This window comes from Aegilops tauschii, chromosome 3 (assembly GCF_002575655.3).
Source record: "Aegilops tauschii subsp. strangulata cultivar AL8/78 chromosome 3, Aet v6.0, whole genome shotgun sequence".
NCBI classification, from domain to species: Eukaryota; Viridiplantae; Streptophyta; class Magnoliopsida; order Poales; family Poaceae; genus Aegilops; species Aegilops tauschii.
In genome coordinates, this window is record NC_053037.3 from 505,638,218 (window position 1) to 505,661,239 (window position 23,022).

Consider the following 23,022-nt stretch of genomic DNA (forward strand, 5'->3'; position numbering starts at 1 on the left):
TACTGGAGACAAATGGATTGAGGGACTAATGTGTTTGTGAGTGTACACATGAGTTAAAGTCCCTGAAGATTTGGTTTAACCCATGGAAGACGACCCCTAAAAATGTATTTCTTCATGTGAAGAACTGGGTGATGAAAATGGCACGGCATTTGAAGAAATTAATGTGAAGACTTTGAAGCTTGAAGACTTCTGTTTTCGTAGTTCATTTTTTCTTATTTTGAGTCATAGGAAAAACCGTACTATTAAAGGGGGTGTAGGTGAATCATAGTTCACATTTTGAAAGTGATTCTCAAACCTATACATACACAAGCTGCTTCAAGTGAAGCTTTTGGAAATCTCCGGAACAGCTAACGAATTTGCTAGCGATAGTGACGAAGTTCACCTAGTCGCTGACGAATTTGGTTAGGCTGAGGAGTTAGGATTTCACTAGTGCGGTCTTCCTATCGTGAGGAAATTGAGTGCCCCGACGAAATTGAGAGTTCAATTTTCCGACCGTTGCTGCGCCGCGGGCCAGCTGTCGAGTGGATCCTTATCCTGACAATGGTCATATCCGAGAAGGGCATTTATGACAATTCATGTCAGGTTGCCCCTGGCTACATATAGCCGCCTCCCCACAACCACTTGTTGGTTGGATGCTCAGAGAGAACTTCACACTTGTCATTTGAGAGCAACTCATCCTCTGACGACTTTGAGAGAATCCTAAGTGAGGAAAAAGCTACCAGAGCCAAAGTGATTGAGCATCACTGAAGAGATTGATCTGTGTGATCCGACGCCTGTTACCTTTGAAGACTGTCATTCTTCCAGACGGTTAGGCGTCAAGTTCTGATCACCCAAGAGTCATTGTGGTGTGCCGCTGAACAAGTATGTGAAGGTTTTGGAAGCCTACCTTGAAGACTTACCACAAGTGATTGGACGGGGTCTAAGTGACCTTAGCTCAAGAGGAAGATGGTGAGGACTGTGTGTCCTCTGAGTTCCTCTCAGACGTCTTAACCAGACGTATAGTTGATACAACAACTGGAACTGGTCTACCAAATTGATGTGTCTTCTCCGAGGTTACCTGGTTTCAAATTCCTCAACCCTTACCTTGCGTTATTTCGCTGCTGAAGAATTTGTGATCTACCTTCTGACGATTTTGACTGAAGACTTTCATCATGCTGTCTTTCATTTCTTAAGTTCATCGTCTTCATGCTTGTATGGTCGTATGATTGCATGTTCTTCACCTATATGTATCTTGTACGCATGCTTTATGTATCTGTGATGATTTAGTTTCCTTGCGTTTCTATTTCTTCACTCTAATCTTCGTCAAATTCATCAGAGTTTGAACGAATTTCTACAAATCTCCCATTCACCCCCCCCCCATGGGGAGTAAACCTGCACTTTCACTAACCATGTGAAGTATTTTTCTTTGGGCGACACTGCATTCTTCGATAGGTAGGCAACATAGTCAGCGAGCACTGTGTCGAAAAAGAAAGCGTTGTATGCCGATCTTAGGGCATCCTCAACGCTGACCCGCAAATATCTCCAGTATATGTCCGGACGTGGTCCGCGGACATGATACGGGAGAGAACCATCCAATGCTAATTACATAGTATTCGGTCGTGAGGAGAAAAAGTAGATGAGGACCATGCATGTGGTGGAATATTTGTGGTTTAATGTCCAGGTGGGAGGAGTGAGAGAAGAGGTGTATCATGCATGGCGATTGGGAGGAGAGAGAGAGAAGAGAGGGACCATGCATGTGATTGGTCAAGTGGATGTCCGGACTCCTGCAAAGCCCTTCACATTTGTTTCTTTGATACCGGAATCTGAACGTCCGGACTGCTAAGCGGACATATACAGGTCCCCGTTAGATGACAAAAGTGATGGTCCGAACATATAATGGAGGTTTGAGGGTCTCCTTCGAAGATACCCGTGTGAGTTAAGATTCACTGATTTAACATAGCTGACTAAGGGCCACTCACATGTGGGACCGCAAACATGCTGGCCTTCTGGCCCAAAGTCAACATTGCCACAGCCAATCTGGGCCGCACTCTTATGGTGTAGTTGTCTGTGAGCTGCCACCTGAATAAGTCTTCTTCCTCCGCTGACAGCGGACCAAAGGAATTGATCTGCCGCCGTATGCTCATGTATATACGTATGTATTGTACTATTGTGCAAGGACTGAAATCTCAATATATTTATGCCTGTTTACGAAGAACAAACTCTGCTGCCTAGACTTTATGGACATGTTCTTTTAACGTATAGTTCATCAGCAAACTGAAGAAAATGCATGCAGGTTGCTATATCAAAAAATACTTGGTGTTTTGCGTACGAGCAAAATGCGAATTCTGAGTTTCATCTGCTCCGGATCCGCTCATCGACGACCAACGCAGAGCAGAGGCAAGCACTGCAGGCACGCACGGGGCGTGCTGTTGCGGTCTCTCGGCCCGGCGACCACTTTCCAGCAAACAACGCATCCCCGGTCACCTCCGTCCTGACGCGTAACCAAAAAACCACTCGCCCGGTGCAACGGCAATCCACAAGTCGCATCCAAAACCCACCCACACCAAGAACTCGGAGAATCTCGAGATTCACCATCTCCGCGAGACCACCTAGTGACCACACCCACACCCACATCAAATCCGGCAGGATCACGTCCGCCGCAGTGCGCCCAACCACCGCGACATCCAAGCGCCACTCTCCAATTAACTACGCTAGAGCAAACAGCAATCCGCCAGCCACCATACGCGATCACCCGAGGCGCGAACAAACAACGGCCGTACCGAACCGAATCATGGCCGCCTCCATCCGCCGGACCATGTCCTCCGGCGATCGATCGATCGATCAACCGGCGTCCGTCGTGTTGGCGTGTCGGCCCGCCCGACAGCCGATATAGGCTCCGCCCGCCCCGATATCGGAACCACATGATGCCCCAAGGACAAGAATTACTCGTGCTCCGCGATCTTTACAGCCTAGCTCTACCTCCTCCTCATCCTCGCACAGCTAACACGTAGTACGTACGAGCATCGAAACACAGGCAGATCAACCGGCAGTGCTGATTCTGAGATCGTGTCACCTACCGGCCAGGGACAAGCGAGCTCGCCCGGCAGCAAAAGCATGATTATTATACGGCGGGGGTCCGGCCGGCCGGATTAATTAGGCTGCGCGGTGGCGCTGGCCATCATCATGCCGTGTCCAAAAAGAATCAAAGGCCTCCTCCGGCCGGCTCATGGCCCGCCGCAGCCTTTCCTGGGGTTTCTGTCGCCGTGCAAGCGCAAAACACAAACGCAAACGCGGTGTGTGTGATCATGGACGATCCATCGGTGGTCAAAAGAAAAGGAGGGGCTTAGTGGTTCAATGAGACAATTATTGCTAATCCCCTCCATTAGGGTCGATCGTGTTCGTGTGGCTTTGCTAGCCAGCTTCGCCGCTAGCTGTGGGCCTTTCGATCGGACGGGCATAATTGCGGCCATAATTACCGCAATGAGTGACCATGATGGGACTCACTCGAGAGCCTCAGTAGCAGTGCGCCTGTCCCTTCCTACGCCCTTTGATCCATGTGCATTGGTGCAGTCAGTGTAGAGGAAACTGATCTCATGCATGCTTCCAATCCCATGTCGATCGCCTCCATATCTTTCTTCCCACAAAAGAGATCGATCGGAGAGATCGATACATGGGATTGTATTCTAGTCCACTGTTTAACACATGCTGAATTACTTGCTCGTGTCATGTGTTTGTTAGTGGGAAAGATTTGGCTGTCTCGTAGTAGTAGCAACCAATTCGTGCCTAGTCACGCATTGGACACTACCACATGCTTGCATGCACTAACTGTAGTACCTAATTAGGGAAGGTACGATCCAAATGGTCGTGTTTGGATCACACTGTCAGGAGCAAATCAATCTCTCCAGATTTTAAAACGCAATCTTCTAGGCACCGATCACATGTTTGCATTACAATAACCCCGTGATTAGATCACGCGAGATCACGGTTTAGGGGGGCTGTTTGGTTTTCTAGGGTTATAGCATCTCTCTCCACTCCGGCATATCCAGAAAAATGGTTTGTTTATGGGAGAAGCGTACATGTGTTTGTTTACTATAATTGCTTCATGCTTCTTTCGCCATGGAAGGGTGGGTGGAAGCATCACATTCTCCGAGATCCCACGGCCGGGTAGCCCTAGCCGCATTGCTTCTACCCCAAATCTCTCTCCCTTTTTGGCGGAAGATTTATCCATGTGATTAGCGATTGCGTATGCTGGTTCTGTTGATGTGATAAGATAGGATAACACCGCATTGGCTTAGGGGAAAACATTGAGAAGGAAAAGCGCGGAGCAAAGGAATATATGGATCGAGTGGGATTAGCTGTTAATGCCAGTCTTAGTCAAAAGGGGCATCCGACATTTGGGGGCGGCCTTGGCCATGACAGTGTTGACGGATGACCACCATGCATGGCTTAGGGACGAAACTTGTACGTTCGCTCGCTGGATGTTGATCCTACGGATGAAAATCTGTACTTATATTTCAGGGTGTAGCAATCTGCACACACTTTTAACTTCAGATTTTTTGATAAAAACTTCAGATTTTTGGATAAAGATTCAGAATGAAAGCAAACCAATAGGCCGCCTACAGTGTAGGTACTGGAAGCCCGATATTTGGGCCACCCACCCACTGCCTACTTGGAGCGGGCTGCACGCACGGTGAGAACCGAAAGCCTTGCGCACTTCAGCTTTGCAGTCAACGAAGTCACCATTTGCCGCAAAAAAAAAAAAAAAGCTCGCCATTATAGAAGCTCAAGTCCTGAAGTAGAACTACTCTCTACTTCTGCAGACGGCAACCACAGAAAGGGAGAAAAGCAGGTGTGCATAGTGTAGAACACTGAACACCACAGAAGTAGTAGCAGCCAATTGTGCTGACGGCAAAAAAAAAAGATGGGACTGCCCTGTCAGACAACCTGGTCAGCTAGAGATGACTGCCGTTAATCACGCTCTGGCTCGCAGGTGTCATGTCATCAACCAGGGTTAAGTGCTTGCCTCCTTATTGGTAAAGGATGCAGCGGTACGACTACTATAGAACAGATCCTGTTCAAGTAAGGTCGTGCTAATGTGCGCAAGGCCTCTCCTTTTAAACCGGTGTTGCTTCCGCTAGACAGCCGAGGTGGTACTAAACTCCGTTTGTGCCCTGTAATCTCGCATATGCTATGCTGTGGGCCGGCCTAGTTTGTTATCCCGAGTGGCTTAAAGCCCGTTGATATTTTGGGCTTCCAGGTTGCATAAGCGTAAGCACATGTAACATGTTCCAGTCGATTAAAAAAATGTAACATGTTCCAGTTGCTCAAAAAAAAATGTAACATGTTCAATCTCGACTAAAAAAATCTAACATGTTCAATCTGATGTTGACCAAAGGAAAATTCGATCTCATGCGCAGCATGCCCATCGTGCTTAATTTTTGTTTCTGTCTCTTCCATCTATTGATATGCACGTAGGTTGTGTACCAAAATAGCATGCTTTGAAGCAGCTATTTCATCTCTACGTCGTCTATGTTCAGACATACCGCCACCAACTTAACAGCATGGCATGGTGACCCGAACTGAGCGCATGCACAGAGAAGACGAGGGAGACAGTACGACAGATACCACCATTGGCCATGCCTTATTGTTTTTGCAAAAAAGGGGGGGAAATGAAGCTCCCATCTTTCTTTTGCAGCCCCTTAATTTTTTGTATAATCTATTTAACTAACACTCCTCACATAACTCACGAGATTATGAGGTGTTTGGCGTCTCTCAGATGAATACACCATAATACATGTATATACTGTATATGTATAACAGTATTAGACAAGATTACATGTTAGCATATGAGTGTGAGGGGTCTTCTAGAACACTCATACCCTATTGCACATGGCAATAACTCGCATAGACAAGAAATGATGTATCGGTAATCCATAATTTAAAACGACCAGGGGAGATCTTCTCATATATTGGAATTGGAGTCGCCTGCGAGCCTAATCCATAGAGGATTAAACCTTCCAATACAAGCCGCATATATAAAGTGCAGGAGGCCGCGACAGAAAACAAGTAATTCATACCACACAAGCTAAATGCAAACTATATTGATCTTGAGGAGCACCATCGTTATAAGTATAGACACCATCTAGATTAAGTTCCACTGACGTCGTAAAGATCATAAGGCAGGACATAAGACATTTTGGTTAACTATAAAAGGGGCGTAGCCTAGGTATATAGTGTCTCGTGTCCCTGCGATTCCATTGGTATTGTTCCGCGTGTCACCTAATCATTGTACTTTAGACCAGTCTCATATAAAGGATCGAAGTAATTTCATCATCGGTGGTGGTAATATACTTGGGCACACCATCGACACGGTGCATGGTGGTGATCTACTAAGGACCAATTATGAACCTCTTCTGAAAAAAATGGTCAATAGGCAGTTGATTTATATCTTCCGTTGGAGAAGGTTGCGAGGACACTTACCAATGATGACCTGATGGTTGCTTGCTTAGACTTGCTTTACTTGTTAATAATCCAATGATTTTTTTTTTCAAAAATGTTGTCATCTCTACAAACTACTATGAACTTCAATTGCTATGATAAAACATCAATCGTAGATCTACTTGTGGTCAAATAATGTCCAACATCCATCGGAAATTTATTTATCCTTGTATGAATGGTTTAGAAAGGACTACTGAAGCGGCACAGCCTAATCATGTACGAAAGGGATCCCGCTTCCATGTTTGTGGCAATTTTCTCTCGAAAGTTGTTATGTTCTTTCCTGTGGAATGAAGAGCCCAGGGGAAAAAGGGGCCGCTATATGCACGCTTCCAATACTGAGGGTTGGGATCATGGTCTTCTATACTCTATCAAAAGTATAGACGAAATAGTTGCTTCACTAAATGGATGGGATGCTCAAATAGTACATGAATGATTATTGCTCTTCATGACATGAATGAACTGCATGAAAGCATCCACCACATGGTATCATTATTAGTGAGATTAATCTCAAAGCTACTCTCTTTCATTGTAATTTTTCTTTTGAAGGCCGCGTTGTAACCTCTGAAGCACATAGTTTAGCCAGGTTCTTTCCCTCCCGTGGTCCATGATGCCACGTCTGGTTTAGCCAACCCCACGGCCTACACTGTATCCCACATCATGTGGACTTTGATGAATTAAACTTGGCTTTACCCCTAAAAAATGTGTCTGGTGTTGATCACTCTGTAAGCTCATTGTCGAAGCGTATGCCTTTTAAAGTTTTCATCATACATTTAGAAAATGTAAATGTAGGTAAAAAATGTTCATTCAATTTTTAGAAAATGTTTCTACCATTCCAAAAATGTCTAGACATTCCGAGATGTATAAAATTTTCAAAAATGGTCATGTGTTTAAAAAAGCACATGTGACATTTTTAAAAATTGTTATAGATGTACAAAAATTCAACATGTATTGTGAATATCATGTACGAAAAATGATAATTATGTATAAAAAATAATGTTACAGATATGTACAAAAAATTGCATTGTTTATGAAAAAAAAGTAGACATCAAAACACGTATTTGAAGAAATGTTAATCGTGTATTTGAGAAATGTTAAATGTGCATAAAAATAATTTTTTAGAGGTATAAAAAAATATACTATGTTTATGAACAAGACTACACATCAAATTTTAATCATGTATTTCAAAAATGTTAAATGTGTATAAAAACAATGTTTCAGACACACACACACAAACACATATAAAATGTACAATGTGTATGAAAAAGAACAGACATCAAAACATGTTTGAAAAAAATATTAATCATGTATTTGAGAAATGTTAAACATGTATAAAAATAATGTTTTCAATGTATACAAAAAATGTACAATGTGATCAAAAGGAATGGCATCAAAACATTATTTGGAAAAAATATTTATTGTATATTTGAAAATGTCATATGTGTATATAAATAATGTTTCAGATATATGCAGAAAATGTATAACATGTTTGAAAAAATAATAGATATCAAACCACGTGTTTTTAAAACTGTTAATCATGTATTTGAAAAATGTTAACGTGTATAAAAATAATGTTTTCAATGTATACAACAAATGTTCAAGTACAATGTGTATGACAAAGAATAGACAACAAAACATGTATTTGAAAAATGTTAAACATGTCTAAAAATAATGTTTCAGATGCAAATATGTTTGGAAAAAGTAGACATCAGAACATGTATTTGAAAAAAAAACGTGTATAAAATGCTTCTGTTCTATGCGAAAAATGTACATTGAATGTGAAGAATCGACATGTGTTGAAACAAAAGAAAAAATGAAAAAAGAAAACAATGAAACTGAAGAAATAGACAAAGAAAATAGGAGAAAGGAACAAAGAAAAAAAATGAAGTAATACCGTAATACCACTGCAAAAGAAAGGAAATGGTGAAAACCGAAGAAAATAGAAAAACAAAGCAAAACAGTGGGAATGAAAACCGAAGAGAAATCCTAGAGCGCTGGAGAAAAATCGATTGAAGTATTAAATAATAGCGAAAAAAGTGAAAACGATGTAGGAGTCGTGGGCCGGTCCATTACTGTAACAGGGATACGCTTAAGGCGAGTGGGGTATACATCTCGCTATAAGCGAGATATAGCTCCCGCGCTGTGAGTCAGCAAGCGAAGATCTCGTTGCAAAGATAATACACGAATAATGACAATATGCATTAAACTTGGATTCATGGGAGCGAGAGACAAGCCAAGGTTGGAGTTTACCCACACATCCATCCAAAGATCTCTTTGCTATAAATTTACTAGTTAAAAATATGTTTTTATTCCTTTTTTCATTTGAGAGGTTTTTTTTTTTTGAATTTTTGAAATATGGAATAATCTTGATAACATCGTATTTTTTGTGTGTATTAGCGAGCATTATCCTTGTGAAGAAACGTGACAGAGAGAAACATCATGTTTAGTTTAAACGTGTTTGGTAGTATACTAAATACATATTGGTCGCCCAATTGTGTGGTCTATTAGAAATTGTAGAAACACACAAGTGAAACGTCAGAAATTGATGGAATACATGCTACATATCCGGAAAAGATGTCATGGGAGAGAGAAAGAAAAGGGGTCGATGCCAAAAATTGTTTTCATTGTCTCTTCGGGTTCTTTTACAAGATAATTGGTCTCTTCCGTCCTACCTTATTTAATAAAAATGTGTTTAGTTGTGTGATGTGGGTCACTCAAATAAATAACTAGATGGTTTGCTCTTTTTTCTAAAATTTCTAACATGCCTACATTTTCCTGGTTAGGCGTACGTTTATAATGTATAATAGATGGATGTTTTTTTACATACTTTGTCTATAATGATTTTTTTGCGAGAATGTCTATAATGATTTAACAGAATGAAATTATACATGATCTACTGAGATGTTTAATACAACACCTATGGTGTCCAATACATATGGCTATACCTAGATATTGAGTAACGAACCGTAGAAAATTGCATTAAGCTTTTTGACATAATGTTAATGAATAATCTACTCCCCGTTGCAATGATGAGACCATAAGCACATTCTTTTTTACCCTTATTAGTGAGACGATCCCAGAAATAGCAACGGAAACGTTGCCATCTTCCATTGGAGAGATTCGTATAATGCATTTGCCAAATGATGATTTGATGGCTGGTTGCTTAGATCCATTTTACTTGTGAGTGACCATGAAGGTAGAGATGAGAAGTGGACACACTGTTCTCAAAATGGTAGCATCTGGATCCTGCAGGTACTATAATTATGAAATTGAATTGTCATAATCAAAACATATATCCGAGAGCTACTTCATTGAGGGATGGGATGCTCAGAAAAGTACGTTAATGTTGATGTGCTCTTTATGGCCGCAATGAAACACATGAAAGAATTTATACCATGGTTGTTGCGCAGTGTTTCTATTTAAGCATGAGAAATATATGAAATATGATCATAGTTCACAAAGTCATCTTCCACACAAGAGCCGAGCAAAGGTAGAGCTCGGTCACTGGTAGGTTTATATCATCATACCACATGTGCAATGTAGATAAGCTTTACACATCCGGACAAACATCATAGGACTTGGAAGCATCAGGATTTGTGATTGTATGTCTGTCAATTTCCACATAAGGTTGCTTCAAATTGCTCGTCAACTGGAGATGGACCCTTCTTCGAGGACTCATTATTTAATTGGTGAACTCGATCATGCTAGTGTCCATGACCTTACAAGCCAGTTCCAGACTATGTATTTTGGGTTCCTTTGATTCAAAGGAATTTCATAGGATTTTTTAAAGGTTAGAATTCCTAGAATTTTTTCCTACATTGGTCGTTTGATTCATAGGATTGAATTCTATAGGAATTTTTCCTATAGAATCATGTGTACTAGATTTCATCCACTCCAATCTCTTTTTTCAATTCCTTTGTTTTTCCTGTGACATCAAATACTCTATGCTAATCCTATGGATTCAAGTATGCATGCCATTCCAATCCTTTTTTTTCTATTCCTGTATTTTGAGAATCCTACGAATCAAAGAGGGCCTTATTCTGCTAAGACATGTTGGCAATTAGTGGGTGTGTACTTTAATGTTGTATCTTGGCTAGATTTGTGGATTATACTACATAATCGTCCAAAGTTTGTGAACATCTATGATGATGCTTAGTCCTAGCCACTGAAATGCGGGGAAGTGCATGAATAAACCTGGGTACATATGAATCCACTTCAGAAAATATATTTTTAAATGCTAAAAAAATCTGAAAATGGTTGCACGGATACGTCTCCATATTTTATGTGTGTGCATAAAGTTTCACGAAAAATAAACCTTTTTGTGGCGTGTGCAAAAAGACAAAAAATTATGTCACGAAACGCTATTTAGATGCACTGAAATTTGTCATTTTTAAGAGACAAAACAAAAAGGCATTTTTTTCACAAAACTTTGTGCCGTGCACACACATTTGCGAACATGTATGCGTGATTTTTTGAATTTTTTGACTTTTTAAAATGTGGTTGAAGTGCATATGCCCATGGGTGCAGGAGGTGCCCTCTCCTGAAATGCGCATTTACCATATGCTCTACCTGGTAAAAGGAGGATAATTTTTGCCGTCATACTAACTAAAAGAATGTGTTATGAAAAACCAAGCCAAGCATGGAAAATACAAGAACAAAATCAAAAAAAATAACCGCAAGGTGAACTAAACACGGATGCATGGGACCTAGAGACAAAAAAGTTACTCGCACATCCAAAATTAAGTTGCCAAAATGCCCCGGTAGAAGTCTAGCTTGCCGAGATTGTGGAGATTGTGGAGATTGTGATGATTGTTAGCGATGCATATTTCACAGAGATGAATGCGAACGTCAGACCGGCTCCAGCATGGGAGCGATGAGATTGACACATCGACAGCTTGTTCTGACAACCACAGTGACTCGTTTGAATTGATCCAGAAGCCTTGATGTACATTTTTTTTTGTTTCAGGTGCTTTACTTCTGATGGACCTTATAATAGATCTTGACGAAAGCTAAACTCGTATGCAAAGTTAAAGAAGCAGACGTGGCCGCGGGGTGGGCTGTCAATGTACGTACGCAAATGAAGGGTCACGCAGACACATCGCAGTGTACAAAGCCTCGGGGATCGGCACGAGTAACGCTATACATACAAAGGTTTACATGAGTTTTACAAACAGATGAATTGTGATTGGAAGTTAAGGGGGAGGAGGAGTTCACCCCATGAAAATCAGGGAATGGTTAGTTAGAAAGAAAGAAGTCTAGTCAGCGTGTAATTGCGTGTAACTCGGATCGGCACTACTGGTCACTAGAGTAGTCAGCAAGTGAAATACCCGGGCAGCATCCGCCGCGGCCAGGGATCATGTGGCCTCCTCCAGCGCTCGTGTCGGGTGGGGTGCGAGTGCGACGGACGGGCAGGGCCGGTCATACATGCAACCCGGGGGCCGGCCGGGGCGATGGTCCCTGCCGTGCCGTGGGAGGTGAGGAGAGAGCCTCGGAACGGGGACTCGGCTCCCCTGACGTACTGTAGGGTGCAGTTGGGTCATCGACTTGTGGGCCAAACTATTGCCGGGCCCACCAGTCAGTGGGCCAACTGCACCATGCAGTACGTCAGGGGAGCCTCGTCCCGGGACGGACGGACGCGCCGCGCGGCAAATTTGACAATTTTGACCTCGTGACGAAATCATTTCACAGAATGAACTGGGTTCGAAACTATTTCACTCCCCTGGCCCTTTTGTGTAGCACCCGCCATGCCGGCGCCACACCCTACTGTGCAGCGCCTAGCGCGGGGGCGTTGCACTCCTGTCCACCGTGGCAGCCCCTGGGCCCGCACCCAGCAGTGCAGCGCCTCCGTGCTAGGCGCCACACATGTAATGTGCAGCGCCTAGCCGTCGGGCGCTGCACTGTGACTTACATCCAGCCGCGCCGGCCCTCTCCTCCCCCACCCACCCCATTGCCAGTTACAGAACAGAACAGGGCGGCGGCCCTCTCCACTCCCCCTCTCAATCCCCTCTCCCAAATCCTTCAGATCTGACGATTTGGTCCGTGCATTTCTTCACCAATCCATCCTAGAAGGTACTCTCCTCCGATCCCCTTGTTTCTATCCATAGAAAATATGATATTTTGAAGATTTGGGGAATCCTTGTTTGATTAGATTAGATTTGAATCTTGCATGTATTAGAACTTTGCATGTATTACAACCCTTGTTTGTTTGATTTGTGGAACCCTAGTTTAGTTTATGGAAAAGTTATTTGTATGAAGCTATTTGTATGAAGTAGGCCTAGTTTATGGAAAAGTTATTTGTATGAAGTAGGCCTAGTTATTTGTGGAACCCTAGTTTATTAGTTTTGTTTGATTTGATATGGTTGGATACATAGATTGATATGGTTGCATCTAGTAGGCCTACTTTAGTTTTTTTGAATTGAAAAGATAATCGTGTTGACAAGAATGCTTTGTTGAAATTGTTAGGATGGTTTGGCTTCTCGATGATCACTGGGACAAACAACACCGGTCGTACGCTATGTCGGTGGAGCAGCGGGTAATACTGAAAGTGGTCGGTGTTATGAAATTCGTATTTTTTTCAAACACAAATGCCCCATATGTAATGTTATGATTTGTTTGTTTGTAGGAGCTTGCACCTCTGAAGCTTCGGTCTCACGGGGTCACCCTTGGATGGATGCGCTATGATGAGCGGTACACACCGTATGTAAGGGAGGCAGGACTTCTCCCTTTCATTCAGTTGGTCAGCCGGTTGACGCCACCCAACAATGTTGCAGCACTCACCGCGCTTATTGATCATTGGAGGCCGGAGACACACACTTTCCATCTTCGGACCGGGGAGATGACCGTGACGCTCCAGGATATTGCTATGATCACCGGTCTTCCTATCGATGGAAATCCTTTATGTATGAACACCGATTCTGATGGGTGGCGCGCGCAGATGCATGCCCTTATCGGTATGGTTCCTCCGGAGCCTCGGGAACCAGAAGCAGAAGACAAGAAGAAGGAAAGAGTCGCAGCCGGTGCTCCTTTCACGTGGATTACATCGAACTTCAGTACTTGCCCTGAGGATGCTAATGAGGACACGGTGAAGACACATGCTCGTGTCTACATGTGGTACGTGATATCCAGGACTATGTTTGCTGATGACACAGGCAAGAATGCTCCATGGATGACCGTCTTCGATAGCAAATGGAGTTGGGGTTCGGCGACACTGGCTTACTTGTATCGACAGGTATGAAGTTGTTTCCTTTTCACTTCATTGATACATTATCAATGCGCTCTTGCGGAAAATTTGATCATGTTCTCTTTTATATGCAGTTGGACGAAGCCTGTTGTAGGCACACTGGAGGTATTGGTGGTTGTCTGCTCGCACTTTCCATATGGATCTGGGAGCGTTTGCCGGTTGGACGACCGAAGACCGTGAAGTACGAGGATTGGGACGACAAAGACGACCCACTACAGCTCCCCACTTGGGCTCACAAGTGGGATGTGTTAAATGAGATGACGGATGATCCCTCGGTCATGTACAAGTTGTACAAGAGCGAGCTGGACGCGATCATGCCTGAGCAGGTGAACCGACATTGCATAAGTGATTATCATGCTTGTATCGTAACTCGATATCAATTTTGCATTCTTTTGCAGGTGGAATGGGAGCCGTATGGAAAAGGAAAGAGTTTTGGTAACCCTATGGAGTTCAGGCTGAATCCGATGTGCACTAGGGATAGGGATCTCTGGCATATGCGGTGCCCACTGATATGCAACTGGGCGGTTGAGCTTCACCTGCCACATCGGGTGTTCCGCCAGTTTGGTTTGTTCCAGCCACACCCGCCGGAGTGGGAGGACACGGACAAGTTGCTACATGCGTAAGATATAATTAACCTTGAGCACTTAGCAGCTTGTCGGCGGTTTCGATGATGCTAATAATCTGTTTCTAACTTGCAGGTTGGATAGGAAAAAGCAGCAGAAGATCAAAGATTGGGCCAACCATCACAGGAAGTATGTCGTACAGTTCGCGCTTAGTGTGGAGCAAGCAAGGGCTGGAAAACGAGCCCAGCTTCGTGAGCACTGCCCGATCGCGTTCAACAACTATCTCACATGGTTTCTTGCAAGTACCCGCGTGGAGGTATGCAAGCCGGCGTATGCTGAGGAGATTCTGGAAGAACCCACCGTTTTTGATGAGGTAGCCCAGCACCAGTACAACGCATTAGTCAGGAAAGGCAACTCAGTGATCCCTTCAGCTCCAATGATGAACTTTGTGGTATTTGCCCTTTTTGCTTTTCCATTCGCACTATTCACATCTTCGCTTGCCTAACACTTTGATACCGTTTCTGTTCATAGCGTGCCCAGATCAAGAAAGCAGCTGATGAGACCGAGACTATTCTGGAAACAACCCCGGCTGGCAAAAGCGATGGGGAAGGTGCACTTCGAGCATTCATTAAGGTTCACATCTCCTTCAAACTAGCACTTAACATGTGTTGCTACGTTCCATGTCTCATTCACTTGTACATGTTGCAGCGCCAGGGTCAAAAGTGAAGGCGGCTATCAAACCTTTTCGGTTGTCGTGACCCCGAGTATGTATCACCAGAACGGTCTAGATCGGTGACACCATCAGATCCCGCTTCGGGGCAGGGCCATGGTGAACCTTTGGAGGATGAGCATGTGGGTGTGGTCACCCAAGAGGTATGGCATGACGATATATATCCATTTGTTGATGCATTGCTAACTATATCCTCACACACGGTCTTTCCATATCTTCTGTTGATGCATAGGTTGCTGATGATATAACCTTGGGGACGTACCAGGCTTGGTCTGCATACGATTGAAGCCTAGGAAGGGAATCAACAAGTACACACCTGAAGACTTCACCCAAAGAGGCCAAAGAGGCAAAAGGACGGTCGGCACCTCGCGGATGGCGGCTTTGGATGACTATTTGAATGACGATGTAGATGACGTGGAGGAACCGGAGCCGGAGCGGGTTCCTCTTCCTAGGAAGGTGAAGAAGATAAGCGTCAAGAGGGGGGGAGGAGCCAGCAAGCGCGGAAAGCACTAGTCATCGTCCTCTATTTATAATGTTGAACTTAGAGTGGTGGTCGCTCTTAGTAATGTGGAACTTGTTATGTCGTTGAACTTGGAGTGGTGGTAGCTCTATGTTAAACTTGTAGTTATGGTAGCTCTATGTTAAACTTGAACTTGTTGTGATGGTCCTTTCTAGGAAATGATGTCTTTGTTGAACACTTTTTGAATCTTACTGTTTATTATACGAAATGTTGAACTGTGGCTGAAAATGACCCAGTCTGAATGACAAAAAACACTAAGTGTTTGTGTGGCGCCTAGCTGGGAGGCGCCACACTCTACAGTGCAGCGCCTAGCTCGTGGGCGTTGCACTGTACAGTGTGGCGCCTCCAGGCTAGGCGCTGCACAAACACTTAGCAAATTTTTTTGCCCAAACTGGAGGCCTACCTTCTGTTGCTCTCTGGATAGCTACAGACTTGTGCAGCGCCTAGCTTGGAGGCGCACACTATACAGTGCAGCGCCTAGCTGCTAGGCGTTGCACTGTACAGTGTGGCGCCCCCAGGCTAGGCGCTGCACAAACACTTAGCGGAAATTTTGGCCCAAACTGGAGGCAAGGCTTCTGTTGCTCTCTGGATAGCTACAGACTTGTGCAGCGCCTAGCCTGGAGGTGCCACACTGTACAGTGTGGCGTCCCCAGGCTAGGCGCTGCACAAACACTTAGCGAAAATTTTGGCCCAAACTGGAGGCCTACCTTCTGTTGCTCTCTGGATAGCTACAGACTTGTGCAGCGCCTAGATTGGAGGCGCCACACTGTACAGTGCAGCGCCTAGCTCGTGGGCGTTGCACTATACAGTGTGGCGCCTCCAAGCTAGGCGCCACACATGTCTGTAACTTGCCCTACCTTCTGTTGCTCTCTGGATAGCTACAGACTTGTGCAGCGCCTAGCTTGGAGGCGCCATACTGTACAGTGCAGCGCCTAGCTCATGGGCGTTGCACTATACAGTGTGGCGCCTCCAAGCCAGGTGCCACACATGTCTGTAACTTGCCCTACCTTCTGTTGCTCTCTGGATAGCTACAGACTTGTGCAGCGCCTAGCTTGGAGGCGCCACACTGTACAGTGCAACGCCCTCGAGCTAGGCGTTGCACTTGGACTTAGTGAAATTTTTAGCATATGCAGACATAGTACGATGATGTGAAGTAGGATTGATACATAGCAAGCAAACAATTGTGAAGACAACATATGCACAAAGTACTTCACGACACATAGTAGTTCATAACACATAGTACTTCACGACACATAGTAGTTCTTACAACCAAATCAAGGAGGAGACATAGTAGTTCACGACACATAGTAGTTCTTACAACCAAATCGAGGAGGAGACATAGTAGTTCACGACACATAGTAGTTCACAACCAAATCGAGGAGGAGACATAGTAGTTCATGATACATAGTAGTTCACAACCAAATCGAAGAGGATGACATAGCTCTATTGCGTAGAGCAAGGCCCCTTTCCCTTCTTCTTCTTCCTCTCTGCTTCCTCTTCCTCCTCCCTTTTTCTTATGAGGTGAGCCTCCTTAACCACCCTCTCCATGAATATCTGATTCTCCCTTTCTTCTTTTTCAGCTGCAATTGCCCAAAGTTTCATGGTTCTTTCTTGAAAATCCTTTAGACGCTTCTTCTGTGCCTCCTCACATTTCCTCACAAACGCTTGCTCCCTAGCGCACATCGCATTTGACGCTCTCTTTTTTCCTTCCTCTCCTTCTCAAGCTCCTCTTCCTTCTTCTTCTTTAGCTTGGCTGCATCCTCCTCTCTAAGCTTCTTTGCAGCCTTCTCCCACCATCCCGCCATCTCATCTTCGCCATCCTCCTTCATCGTTGGTTTGTTGGGTTGGGAAGCCGCCATACCTACAATGAGTGAAACATAATGGTTAGTAAGGACAATAAGAACAAATGGAAGCACATATGAAAAAGAAGAACATATGAAAAACAAGAACATATGATACATTATAGTTAGTGAGGAACATGCGGAAATGGTCCATCGAGGTATCCAAACATTCCTCTATAACGAACTTGCCCTTGTCCATCACCACGGCCAAGTCCACCACCAAGGCCAAGACCATCACCAAGGCCTAGACCATCACCACGGCCATTACCACCACCACGAGCTCTACCACCACCACGACCTAGACCACCACCACGAGCTCTACCACCACCACGGCCTCTTGTAAGTCCTAGTTGCCGACCTCTTTGTTGCCTAGATCCTCTTTGGCTAACACTTGGTTGGCTTGGCACTTGTTGGCTACCACTTGGTTGCCTTGGCACTTGTTGGCTACCACTAGGTTGGTTACCACTTGGTTGGTTTGGCACTTGTTGGCTACCACTTGGTTGCCTTGGCACTTGTTGGGTACCACGTGGTTTCCTTCGCACTTGTTGGCTACCTCTTGGTTGGCTTGGCACTTGTTGGCTACCACTTAGGTTGGCTCCCTTGTGTAGCTCCTTGTTGGCTTGTGCTTGCATCATTTTTCTTGGACCTTTTCCTTGGTTTCGTACATTTTCTTTTGTTGTGGCCATGACCTTTGCACTCCCCACAACGGGACCTCTCACGAGGCTCTTGGAATTGGTCATTGCCCGCTTCGCGGCGGCCACCATGGCCCCATCCGTCCATGTCGCCTCTAAGACGCTTTGTCTTACGTCTACCCCGTTTATCAACCTTCAACTCCGGATCCGGCCATAGTTGAACTCCATGATACTCCGGCCATTGTGATTGGTCAAAGTACGGGTGAAAGCGGGGAGCCCATGTTTTCTTGACCGTCATGATTGAGAACTCCGACTCCCTCACGGTGCGTGGGTGATTGATGTCCACATTCCTAACGCGACCGGCGGTATACAAATGTGAGCATGGGAGATGAAGCAACAATGGCCTCCCGCAAGTGCAATCACATTGTGTTAACGACACCTTGAAAGCCCGACCTCCATGTTGCCGGCCATCGTTTGTGGTTCCTCCTGGCTCTTTCACTTCGTACTTCCACTCTTCGTTGTCATATAATATAGCTTCTTCTGAGTCCGCCTTCCGTGATTGAAATACCAACCATTCATCAACTTTGGGTGGGAACTTGTACTTGTACTTGCGTGGGTTCTCACCCGCTATCTGTGCATCCGTTTCCATCGAGTACTTTACAAAGTACGCATTCATCTTGTCAAATGTGTATTGAACTATTGCCGTCACGGGTAATTCACGTGCACCTTTGAGGACCCTATTGAAACATTCGGCCATATTGCTTGTCATTTGACCGTATCTCCGACCATCTTCATCAAAAGCACGTGCCCACTTGTTCCAGTATTGAATGTGCCTATTGAGAAAGTCTTGACCCCCGGGATCAAGTTTTTTGTGTGCGAGCAATTTGTTGTACAAAGTGGCGAAGCGCTTATCGGAGAAAGCGAGACAACAATCTTGAAGATCATCGGCCAACTCCTTAAGGCCACATGCCCTATAGAAGTTCGAACAAAAGTGCCTCATGCACCATCGATGGTGCAACGGAGCATGCCCGGGAATGTCAATCTCCACCGCGTTAAGAATTCCTGGATGCCGATCCGATATGACACAAATTTCCCTTTGAGCGGGTAACACCTTCGTCCTCAAAAGATGTAGAAACCACTCCCAGTTGTCATTGTTTTCCACCTCAACCAAAGCAAATGCCAATGGCAACACCCGGTTATTGGCATCACTTGCTATCGCAACCAACAAGGTGCCCTTGTATTGTCCGGTCAAGAACGTGCCATCAACTGCGATGACCGGCCTACAATGTTTGAAAGCCCTCACACATTGCTCGAACGCCCAAAAAGCACGGCCAAATACTCGGACTTTCCTTCCTTCATGAACCGTTGTTTGGTGCCCATGAGGCTCGACCACATGAACCATGCCCGGGTTTGTCGCGGCCATGGCTAACAACAACCTAGGGATTCGGTTGTATGCTTCCTCCCAAGTACCATACAACATCTTAAATGCGGCTTGCTTCGCCTTCCATGCCTTGCCGTACTTCACCTTGTAATGAAAGATGGCTTTCACAAGGTCAATGACATGTTGGACGCTCATTGTTGGAAGTGTGGATATTGAGTTGGAGAGCCTGTAAGCGATGAACTCGGACGTGAGTTGTTTGTGGTCTTGGGACACAATCTTGCCATCCACCCTTTTGCCTTGGCACATGTGAGTTGGCACACAACTCACTACATGCCAAGTTGGACCTCCTTTCCATGGTCTTGCACGCACAATCCACGGACATATTTCATCTTCACATGCACATGCAACCGTGTAGCGCACATTGACGTCCGAGTTCACCACCTTGTGTGGACGATAATGCGTAACCGAGTAGTTGTCAAGCCACATCTTCAATTCCAACAAGGTGTCGAACTTAGAACCTTTAGCAATCCGGTTCTTGTCGTCTCCCAAATCACGGTGAGAGCTTGGCCTAACCCCAAGAGGTACACATTGGCCACCATCTACCACGGCTTCATCCGCGAGACTAACATCATTGAACAATGTAGTCCGATGATCCCGACCAAATACCTTCTCGAAAGCTTCGGCCTCCTTCACCGTGAACCCCTCCGCATCAACTTGTTCATCGGGACCATCGTCATCCGAGTCCGATGCATATGCACGGGAAAAAGGGATGGAATGGTCCATTGTCTCTTGCAAATGATATTTGTCGAGATCACCCACATTGTTGTCATGGAGATCAACTTCATTGTCATCGTCCGCATACTCATCATTGTCCTCTTGCAAAGCTTCATCTTGGTTGTTTGTAAATGGGCTCAATGTTGGCCTCACTTCTTGGGTCAAAAGAGGTTCAACAATTTCATCTCGCTTCAAGGGTGGGGGGCTACTAGCAACCAAAGGTGAGGGGTTCCGGTTCAAGTCCAAATGCAAACTTGAATCAACCTTCATCGTTGCAAATAACTCAAGAGCCTTGTCTAGTGATTCGGCCACCGTCTCCTTGTATGCAACCCAACGTTGCTCCGAGTTGACACGCATTGTCTTCCAACGGATGTGCATTCCAAAACCAACATTATGCCTTCCCTTCAACTCAATGATATCACTAGGGTCCATCCAATTCAAATCTTTCCTCACTTGTTGCAAAAACTCCGCATAGCTAGGACTACTATCAAACACCATGTCAAGCTCATCCGGGTCCGGTTCTATATTGCCTTTCAAAAAGGCGTCTTTGTCCCCATGATGAACAAACACACATGTTCTTCCCATCCCTATAAGCATTCAAAGAACACAAGGTAACATTGCTTCCATGAGTACTAATCCAAGGATTAACACGGAATACAAACCCTAATATATATATCAAACAACAACACTAACCTAACCATAACCATAACCATAACCCTAGCCCTAAACCTAATCCTAGCACCAACATAAGAACACCCATTAGAATAACCCTAGCATACTAACAAAGCCTAATCATAGAAAATTGGCAAACAAACATCTCACATCTCCATGCAAATCTCTAGATCCAAACAAAACTAGGGTTTTCCCAAACTAGCAACAAATGAGCAATGGGAGAACTTTACTTGGATCAAAACAAGGGGATCGGAGAATATTACCTTGAGGGAGGGTTTGACTTCGAAATCCATGAACAAATTTTTCAAATTTGCAAGATTTGGGAGAGGATTTGAGAGGGGGAAAGAGTGGGAGAGGGGGCAAAGCTCGGGGAGAGAGTGGGAGAGTGTGTGGTGTGGGGGTGGGGGAGGGGCCAGCCAAGTGGCTGGATAAGTCACAGTGCAGCGCCTACGCGCTAGGCGCTGCACATTAAATGTGTGGCGCCTAGCTCCTAGGCGCTGCACATTCCATGTGTGGCGCCTAACTCGGAGGCGCTGCACTGCTGGGTGCGGGCCCAGGGGCTGCCACGGTGGACAGGAGTGCAACGCCCCCGCGCTAGGCGTTGCACAGTAGGGTGTGGCGCCGGCGTGGCGGGCGCTGCACAAAAGGGTCAGGGGAGTGAAATAGTTTCATACCCAGTTCTTTCTGTGAATTGATTTTGTCGCGAGATCAAAATTGTCAAATTTGCCGCGCCGCGCGGCGCACGGGCTCGGTTGGTACGCCGCGCGCGGGTATGCATGCACAGGCGCGCGCGAGAGGAGACGCAGGCTTTTGTTTTGTCCGTGCTCTCGGACGTGACGTGCTGATGTGATCAATCATCCATCGACCGGCGCCTCCCTTGTCGTGTCCTTGATCTACGCTAGTAATTGCGTGCGAGTACTTAATCGTAATCCCGGTAGGCGTGTAAAATACATATCCAGCACAGACCAGGATGGATTGCGTAAGCCCTGCACTGCAGCGCGGAACCAGCAGCCCCAGGTGATTACTCTAATGAGAGCAGTACTGTACTGCGGTGGTTAGCACACTGGGGTCGTACCTGGCGATTTAATTTGCTCGTTAAATGGTGTCCTGACTCCTGACGTGTATCAGATTTGATGATGGCTGGTGTGGTGACGGGCTGACGGCCTGCACCCTCTCACTGGCCGGTCTAAGGGGGGTTTGGTTCCAGGGATTTTTTTATTGGTACTAAAAAAAGTCTGTAGCAAATCAAATAAGGTGGGACTTTTTTGGACTTTTTGCTACAAGTCCAAGCACCTCCTTGAGAGTCTTTTTTTAAAAGTCTTAGGGACTAGAAAATGTCCTAGGACTAGAGAACCAAACACCACCTTAATTTGAAGCTTCACTGCGTGCTGCGGTACGTACGTATACACTTTTCTCTTGACCTTTTTGGCACATGAAAAGCTTTTTTTCACATCTGATCAAATGAGGATCAACGTACACCGTATCCGTGCGTACGTGACTAGACGTTTGAGAGCAAGCAGGTCCACTGTCTTGCCATATATACGCGCCGCGCCCAGTCTGTCTGTCCGGCCGGGAGGGTCAGTCGCGACACATCACGTAGCAAAATTTACACACGAAGCAGCAGATCAATTAATGTGCACGCACGCACACACATGGCCCGTTTCCCGTTCCCGTGTTCGCGTCATGCATGCACGCACTGCGTTGCGTTTGCCGTCCGCGATGCCTGCCCGCCCTGCGCCAGTTTCCTCGCGCAGATCATGGAAGCATCGATCGCGTCTCCCTCCGGCCCTAGCTAGCTCTGCTCGGCCATGATGCCTCGGTGAAAACTTGGCAAGGCTGTTCCCTCCCGTCACATAATTCATCAAACTCGATTGGGCGCAATTTTCAGAGAGAGAGAGAGTGGTGGTAATAGTGGTTTCAAATCTGACTCTAAGGCCGGTCATAGTGGGGAGTAACTTAGACTATTAACATGCATATGTTATTAGCCTGTATTACTACCTCTATAGTGCATAGTATCATAGATTAGTATCATAAGTGGTCTCCTTTATTGCCATGCATGACACATAGTAGCATCACATTTATTATGTTACGGTATCTACCTATGTTACTATAACTATCTTTCTCTTCTTTAATTGTCTGCCACATAAGCATGTTTGCGAGTCCCAAGTGCATGATACTACTTACGTTACCCCACT

The 23,022-nt window shown here is 45.2% G+C and overlaps 1 pseudogene; it reads right to left on the reverse strand.

The window, feature by feature from the left end:
• Positions 1-4,908: 4,908 nt before the first annotated feature.
• On the reverse strand, positions 4,909-5,068 carry LOC120962254 (small nucleolar RNA U3; annotated as a pseudogene).
• Positions 5,069-23,022: the final 17,954 nt, after the last annotated feature.